We start from the raw sequence: 9,604 nt of genomic DNA, 5'->3' as shown, positions 1-9,604 counted from the left end.
AACAGTAAGTGGTCTTGCCATGCAAGAACACTTAATTATACAGGGTGTTAAAAAGGTCCTTGCTCAGTGGCCATGATTTTTTTTTTTTTGCTAAAAGGGGGCTTCATCTACAACCCAATTAAACTAACCAAACAAGCGTACTGTATGTAAACTATAACAAATTTATTTTATTTGGTTACTTTTGGCCTGTTAAATAGTCTTGTAAATTGATAACATTTTGTTCTATCTGCCTGTGTTGAGTATTATCAATTACAATTACAATTGTTCTCTGAGGACTACAGAATTATGCCCCTGTATGTAAAGGATGACAGCAAAGGAACAGGGCTCTGTAGTCCAATCTTGTTTCTGTTGTTCTGATAGAGAAGCAGGAGTGAGTGTTGTCATCCTTTGGTTGGAAGCGTGTTTATGGCAGAATCACCAGATGAAAGAAAGGAAAAGTAGTTTGGAAAAAGAAAAGGAATGCAGTCACCACATCTAAGGACTGGTAAGCTGCAATATATTCATTTTATTTTGTTTTGGGGTTTAAATACCCTTTAACAGTGAACTCTATGTGTAGTTCCATCTACTAAAGTTACCCACTGCACAGTCTCAGCCAGTTCCCACTATGTATTGTATTGAATCTCTGTCTTCTGCCTCCCTGCTCTCTGACCACTGATTCCCAAATGGAATCCATGTTGCTATGGGAATCAATTATCCTAACAAGATCACTGGCTTGCTGTCATTGTGAGCAATGAAAACAAGTAGGATGTAATGTACATTTCACACTAACACAAAAAAAGGTGCTATAACTACAAGTGGTAAATTAGGTAATACATTTATTGATGGTCTATGCAGTAACTTATTCTCTATTAATTTAGTAGTACAACAATAAGAACCGCACTTTGTATATAGATGTATCCCTGACCCCTGCAGGTGTTTGAGGGATGCCCAGTGGCTACAAATGTGGGGGCTGAGGACCCGGCCACTCCATTCAGGACACCTTACGAACCACTGAACAATTTGTGGAATGTTCTGGTCTCAAAATCGATTGGAACAAGTCCCAAATACTCTCCATTGATAGCTTCCCACCACAATAAAGCAGGTATCTATTCTCCTGGCCAGAGCCAGCACAATAACATATTTCGATATCTTTACTTCCAGGTCACTCTCAGACTACATCTCTTTAAATATTGAACCACTTTATGCAATGGTCAAGAATAGGATCTAGGTTTGGGCCAAATGAGTGTCATGTGTCATTCTAATAAAATTGGTCCTTTTACCCAAAATCGTATATCTCCAGTGGCACTCCCCCATGTTCCTACCACTGATTAATTTCAATATTTTAGACTCCATCCTGAATTAATTTGTCTGGGGAAGTGGCATGCATAAAATCCACTGGCATACCCTAAAATACCTGATCAGCATGGTTCCCTAACCCGCTTGATCTTGCGTCAATAACTAAACATCCCTTAATCTCTGCAACTCTTCAAACTCTACATACAATATTTCCCACTATGTCACTATCACCTCCTCCTAGCCATATGCTTCCTATTTTAGGATGCAGGGACATCCTAGACAAGACCTGCAATTCAATGCCCTTAAACAACAGGGACTCTTCCGACTTATTCATTTCTCAGTCAGCACTCGACTCATGTCTAAAATACAGTGGGAGACCAATATCCTACCCCAGCTAGACTTCTTATGACTGGACCAATTGGCAAGCTTCTTACATGACCTCCCAGAGTTTCACAAGAACATACAGTGCTCAGCATAAATGAATACACCCCAGATTTGTCAGAAAACCTTTACTTTCCTTTCAGAATCAACATTTTCTAAGGGACACTATACTACAAAATACTCCCACAAATGCAAGCCATTGATTGCAAACAAGATTTGTTAATTTGCACACATAAAAAAGTATTTTCCGAACAAATTAATTCAAGACCATGTTGTAAAAAGTAATACACCCGAATTAAAGTCCTAGGAGCAAAGCTAAATTTTTTACAACAAAATCCTATTTAACAAGAATTCAACTACAGGTGAGTCTAATTATTCATTAAACAGGTGTTCAGCAGACAGGTGATTATAAAAGAGCATTATTTAGCCAAGAAAATCCCTTCCCATTTCATGTTGTCAGCAAAGGCACCACATGGAAGAGAAATATCCCAAGGCCTAAAAAAGAAAATAATTTATTTACACAAAAAAGGTGAAGGCTACAAGAAGATCAGCAGAGCTTTACTTATCAGTCAGAATACTGTAGCAAAAGTGATACAAAAATTTAATAAAGTTGGAACTGCAACCATCTCACAGAGCTGTCCTGTCCATCCACGGAAGTTAAAACCTTGACAGGAGCATCTTCTGATTAGATGGGTTGAATAAAATCGCCATGCAAGTTCACTGCAGTTAGCTCAAGAAGTTGAAAGCCAAACTGGGGTGATTGTTTCCTGTGACTCAATACAGCGTACACTGCAGAGGAATGGCATGCATGGGTGTTGTCCACAAAGGAAGCCTCTCCTAAAGCCCATGCACAAAAAAGTCTACCTAAAGTTTTCCAGGGCCCATGCTGAAAGGAAATAAGACTTCTGGGACTACTGGGTACTCTGGAGTATTGAGACCAAGATAAATGTTTTTGGAACTGATGGCTTCAAAACTGTATGGCTTTGCAAAGGTGAGGAGTACAAAGAAAACTGCATGGTGTCTACAGTGAAACATCGTGGTAGCAGTGTCCTTCTGTGGGGCTGCATGAGTGCTGCTGGTGTCGGGGAGCTGCATTTCATTGATGGTATCATGAATTCACAGGTGTACTGCTCTACAGTATGCTGAAAGAGAAGATGCTACCATCATCTCCTGCCCTTGGTTGTCATGTACTTTTCCAACATGACAATCATCAAAAACACACATCTAAGACCACTGTTGCATTTCTGAAGAAGAACTGGGTGGAAGTGATTCTCTGGATCTGAACCCAATCAAACACCTATGGGGTATTCTTAAGAGACAAGTTGAGCATCACTCTCCATCCAGCATCCAGGCTCTAAAAGAGGTCGTTCTTGAAGAATGGAAAAGGATAGTATGCTGCCAGCTTGTTCATTCCATGCCTAGAAGACTTGGTGCTATCCTTACAAATCATGGAGGTCATACAAAATACTAGGTGGAGTAGTTTTTGTTGTGGGGTGTATTCATTTTTGCATCAACCAGTTTGAGTAAAACTGAAGATTTTGTAATCTAAATTATATTAATCTAAGATTTTGTAATCTAAGTTATATTATTTACCTTACTTTCAGGTAATGAGCTAAACACGTTTTCTGTAAAACTGTAAACATTTTGGAATTTGTTCTTGTGTTCATTGAGATATTGATTACAATCTTACTTTTCAAAAGGGGTGTACTCATTTCTGCTGAGAACTGTATGTGCTCCCACATATTTTGAACAACTTTACCTTGACAGATGCCCCATAAGACCTTTCTCTATTGCTCTTCTACTTTTTCTTGACTGTTAACAAGATGCAGAGTGACAAGCAGACCTGAGATTGAAACTCTCTCAAGAGCAAAAGGATCATATAACCCTCTTCGCACATACGGAATCTATAGGCTGTAAATACCAAGAAAGCAACTACAAATTACACACCAAGTGGTATAAAACCCCCAGCATACTCCATCGAATGTTACCACAAGTATCCAACCATTGTTGGAGATGCTTGGAAGCAGGAGGCACTTCTTACAAACGTTATGGGAGTGTCCCACCTTGGGTAACTTTTGGGATGAGGTAGAGGATACATTTAGGACTCTCACAGATGTATCTCCGGAAAGAATTCTGGTGGCTTAATCGCTGCATATTACTCTAATTATGATAAGCGATAATAGAGATCGTTACTAATACACCTGCCTAATCCTGAAAAGGATTTTTCTCTGAACCTGACTCACCAGCTACATTTATGTAATTGTTTCTTTGGAGGCTGAAAAGCGATGGGAGTATTAAGAACAGTAGCGAGGTAAAAGGCCAGAGTAAGGCAAAGAAAGGAATAGTCCTCTAGAGTGAAACATTATGAAGGTCCAGAGACAAGTGGCAACAAGAGGTCCAAGGAATAGAGGATACAAAGCAAGGAGTACTGGTCCAGCAAACTCTAAGTGCAGCCACTGTCCCTATATAGGGTGTTTGACACCAGTTCTGGCAGCAGGTGTGTGTGAACGTGTGCCACAGTGTGCACGTTCCTACTAACGTGCAAATTCGTGTGCATGCGCGCATTTCTATGTAAACTAACATGGTCATGTAAAGTATTGGCAACTATGCCAGTCTTTTCCTCAGCATGTGTACCTTTTTTTTCTGTTGTCTTCTTCTCAGCACATGTCCACGTTTGTTCTGAATAGCTCCCTGACACAAATGGGTTACATTGTGCATATCCTATATTGACCTTGCGCACCGATGTTGTGATAGTTATTACTGCCTGCTTCATGTCAGTGTTTTGGACTGTACTTTTTTACAACCCCAATCAGGATTGGGGGCGTGGCTCTACCTGACTTTAACTAAAACTACCTCACATCTCAATTGTTCGATCTCTACCATATAGACCATGGGTGCTCAACCTGTGGCCCTCCTTCTCTTGTGGAACTACAAGTCCCTTCATGTCTCTGCCTTTGGGAGTTATGCTCGTTACTGTCTCTGGCTTGCAATGCCTCATGGGGCTTGTAGTTCCGCAACAGCTGGAAGGCCACAGGTTGAGCACCACCGACATAGACAAATTTGACCAACAACGCTTCCAAACCCTCATTTTCCCCCTGCTGGTCCATATTAAGCTACATCCTATATGTGCAATAATGCGCAGTCCACAGGGTTCCACTGCGGCTGATACTTGTACCATTATAAGTGAATCTGGTACTTGGCCTTGACTAAACTGAACCTCCCATGCTCCACGATTTTATCCTCCTGTGGCAGCATAAGCACATACCTGAACTCCTCTCTATCCCCCATGCTGAGTTATGGGCCTCTAAAGGTGTTTACTATTTGCACCAATTGTTTACTTCAGGGGGCCTTAAACATTTTGATTTACTGAAGGAAGAATTTTCACTTCCTAATAGCATATTCTTTCGCTACTTACAACTAAAACACGTCCTAGGGACACAATTACTGACCATCTACCTGCCACCTGTGCCCATCTCTTTAATAGAAGTAAATGATCCTCAAAAACTGATCTCCAAGGTTTTACAGCATGCCACTCATCCCTCCTGCTACAAAACTTGCCTACCAGGTCAAATTTAATTGGAACGCAGATATTGTGGACTTAAATGATGAAAACTGGAGTGAGGTCTTCGATAATTGCAAAGTCATCAAACATGTCTGGAAGTCTGGAAGTGTTGCTGAGGATATCTGCAGCCATATCCCTCTCTCTTTGTGTAATAAGTAGTAAAATATCAGGCAGGAAGGCTTCTGAGGACCATTTCTGGCTTAAGTTCCAGCACGGAGCACATTATACCTCACACCGGCTACAGGCCTAGCAATTCAAATCAATCAGCGGCACCTGTCCAGGCCACAGCTCAGAAGGGAGATATAAATATTTAAGCTCTCCCCCAGCATGCACCAGTGTCAATAAACCTCCTACTAGTTGGCTAGAAGAAACATAAATATTCATGACTCTGTATCACTGTGGCATCTCATACTATTCCCAGAGGTACTAGTGACACTTACTATCAGGAGAGAGAAACAAGAGCAACAGTGAGCTATAGGAAAACCAAGTAAACAGATAAACTATAAATAATCTTGGGCTGACTACCACCCATCAAGGTTAAATGTAAATAGTCACACCTGCTTTGGGCAGGGTGGCTACAAAACTTTCTACTTTTTGTTTAAAAAAAATTGTATTTAAAGTAGAATTATTTTTTTTCATTATTTGGTTGCTGATGGCACAATGTACAATGTAGTGCTTTGTTCCAACTTCATAGTTGCCCTAAAATACTGGCTGTGATGTTGAACAGGGTGCCTCCACTGCCGTCCAGGCTCCTGACACTGCAGGTAGCAAAAAAGATGGCTGTTTTGATAGCGAATGCAGGTCTCTGACTCTCAGCACTTGCCAGTGGCAAGAACCACCACTAGGGAAGCAGAGGGAGGTGATGTGCATTAGCCTCACTTCCCTCTGAGTTCCTCATGTCAATGCTTGCTTCATGAAAAAGCTTGGAACAGGGGTCAGGTGCTAAAAAGTAAAACTGTCATCTCTTTGCTAGTTGCGTGTTGGGAGCCACCCTCTACAATATTACAGCCAGTGTTTTAGGGCACCTAGGAAGATGGAACAAAGTAACACATGTACTTTCTCCCATCAACTAAATAATGAAAAACAGGTGTTAATTTTTCTTCAAATCATCACACAGGCTTAGCTTAAACACCAACCTGTAAAGAGCAATGTTTCACCCTGCTGGGTCTCATCATCAGCACAAGTCTGTAAGTGTTGGTCAGCCTGTGAAGAGAAACCAAAGTCTATTTTTTTAAAATACTAGGTATAAAAGACTTGCAGTAAATGCATGGAATATGCTGCTCTATTAGGAGAACTGATCAACAGTTCTGTGCAAAACAGTAACCTTTTCCTTTTGAAGCGTATTATTTGTATACATTTCTTAGAAGTTGTTATTGTGTTAGCCATAGATCAATGCAGACATTTGTAGGTTTAGTCATAGCTTTTATTAGCTATCTCATGTTATTACAGATGAAAACGTTTAGGACCCCTTAGATTCATTCCTCAGAATTGTGTAAAGCATGAGGAAATTATCTAAGGGGTCCCATAAAGTTGTATTAAAAGGTATCACCTAAACTACAAACTTTCTGCATGTCTTTCCTAGAGACCATTACTTGCAATCTCCAATTTTCAGCTTCCATGAAGCTTTCTTTCCCAGTTCATGGGGTGGAAAGGAGTAACATGGAAGAAAGGTGAATAAATACTGATGGGGAGGGGGTAAGGTTATGTGGTCCTTTTAATTTTGCTCGCCCGGGCAAAGACAGGGTCACCCTAAAGATGATATAAAGTTATGTTACAATTTTCTCTGAATTTACCCCTTCAATTACACTGCAAGCAGGGGCGGACTGACCATTTGGAAACTCGGGCACTGCCTGAGGGCCCGGGGTCAGTAGGGGGCCCCATGAGATGCCCCTGGTACCTTTTTCATAGGCTTTTTTAAGTTTGGGCAAGGACACAGGGGCCCCATGATCCCCTATTGCCTGAGGGCCCCATGAGTTGTCAGTCCGCCCCTGACTGCAAGTGCACATGTTAGATTGTTAGACCCATAGGCGTGCACACAGGGTGTGCCAGATGTGCCTGGGCACACCCTAATCACCCCATGTGCATTACTATTATTGCTCTGTGTGCCAATGAGGAGATGGGAAAGATCACTCACTGAGCAGCTCTGCTTATAAGAGAGGTGTAGATTCAATCTGCAGTCAGGGAGATCATGTGCCCCCACAGAGATCAGAAAGATACACTTGTGTGTTTGAGCTTTGGGGTGCACACCCTAATGCAATAGGTTATGCAAACTTATAGTTAGACCTAAGATAGACATTGTGGTATTTCTCCATCTTGGTCCAGGACTCTGAGCCTTTTCAATCACAACAGTGGATCTGGTGTGTCTCTTAGCTCCACTTACTATGATGAGTTACCTGTAGAGCTATAGATCAGCTGATGCATTACAGTTTAACCCCACCAAAGTTTTTTTCTTTTTTCATAAGACTGGTTCCATCCTCCGACAGGAATTTATTTTTCTCCTGTGTCTCTCTTTGGCAAATTACCCCCACTTCCTGTCCCAGTGTGCACCAGGGCATTACTGTGAGAGGAATTCTCAGTGTCTGCTTTCCCAAGTACATCCTCTAGGGACTAATTCTTCTACTTCTGGAATGTCCTTTATGGGCTAGTAACAGCGTCACTATTTTATATAGCAATTGCTTTCTGAAACATTCTTTGAACAGGGAGTAGTGGAGAACTGGTCTGCTGCTTAATGGTGCATGCATAGTTCAGGCAACAACATCACTCCACAAAGCCAGTAGTGTGGCCCCAGTGCAGCCTCTCTTCTCATCTCTCAGGTAAGTTATTACCGACATCAGTGCTCTTTTTTTAGTTGCCTATAAGATGGTCGTTCATGATCACTAATGGAAAGAGGCACTGCACTGACCTCCAATGTAGTGGTAATTCTTTCCAATGAAAGGCTCTGTAAGGGAGCCTTTTTCCACTGACCATCAACCCCAGGAGGCCCTTCAACCACACATCCGCAATCTAAGGAAGCTCTTTTCCCACTGTTCTCCAATTTATGGAGGCTATTCCCTCCCTTACCACCAATCTAAGAAGGACATTCTCCCGCAAATCACCAATCTAAGGGTGCCCTTCTTCCACTGATGACCAATCTAAGCAGGCCCTTTCAAATGATCATCAAACTAAGGAGCACCCCCCAACTTCTTCCACTAACCATCACCAATCTAAGGAGGCCCTTGTCCTATCAATCACCAATCAAAGGAGGCACTTGTCCCATTGATCACCAATGTAAGGAGGCCCTTCTCCCATTGATCACTAATCTAAGGTGGCTCTTCTTCCACCTTAACATCAATCTAAGGAGACAATACAAATTGCACTTACTGCATTTCTTTTCTGGCTGTTATTACTTATTCTGTGATTAAGCCTGAGAATATTCTTCTCATACAGAACAGGGGAATGTTCAAAATTGTCCTCATCTGGCTTAACATTTCTTATTCTTTTAATAGTATGTCTAAAACTTGTTGATCACACAGTTGTGCAGTATATATAATTATTTTAGACAGGGGTCCTTGGAGACCTGGAAATTATTGATAGGGGTCTTTCATGGTAAAAAGCACGAGAAAGTCTGATTTATAGGAATATATGAAAAAATCAGACCACAGGGGTAACTGGGATGCTTTTTAGGTCACTAGTGCAGGAAATAAAGAGAAATCTCCCCAAAAAGCACACAAGAAGCAAACAAAATGGATAAACAATCCTTACTTTTTCCATCACAACAAAGAAAACAAAGTACCGAAGCTGCAGGAACAAAGTATTATTTACTAAATACATTGCCTTCAGTAACAATTTCAAGAAGAAATAGCAATACCTAAGAACAAACATGAGGTTTTGCTTACCTCTCTAGCATTTCCTGGATAAAAACACAATATAAAATAAATCTTCCTTATATTTTATTGGATATGTGAACGTTATTGGAGCCTTAGATTCATAACTGGTGATTTAACTAAACAAATTTATTTGAATTAATCAATATGGCCTCGAGCCACAGAACGACAGTGATCAAGGCCGCATCTTGAAAACTCCACTACCGTCTCTCATATAATGAACTCCATAATTTACAATGTAACCTAGACGCAACAGTCCATTGCAGTCTCCTCTTTGCACCACTTACAAGTAAATATTTAAAAGCCTTCATGAAAAAATAAGTAAACAGAAAAAAATGTAAGCATCCACATTTCCTTATTAACATGCTAATTAATTATACTTAATATCACTGCTTGTTTGATTCTGAGCTGTTTATGGCGTTATTAATTAATTAGACAGTAATTCCATTTCATGCATGTTCCTGTTAGCTGGTTAGGAGGTTTGGGAGAAAGTTTATTCAAGATTATTTACATAACAAGCTAG

Source organism: Staurois parvus, unplaced genomic scaffold, assembly GCF_062004578.1.
Source record: "Staurois parvus isolate SC_StPar_1 unplaced genomic scaffold, SC_StPar_1.0 ptg000018l, whole genome shotgun sequence".
In the NCBI taxonomy this organism is placed as follows: domain Eukaryota; kingdom Metazoa; phylum Chordata; class Amphibia; order Anura; family Ranidae; genus Staurois; species Staurois parvus.
Note: the sequence above shows the minus strand (reverse complement) of the source record.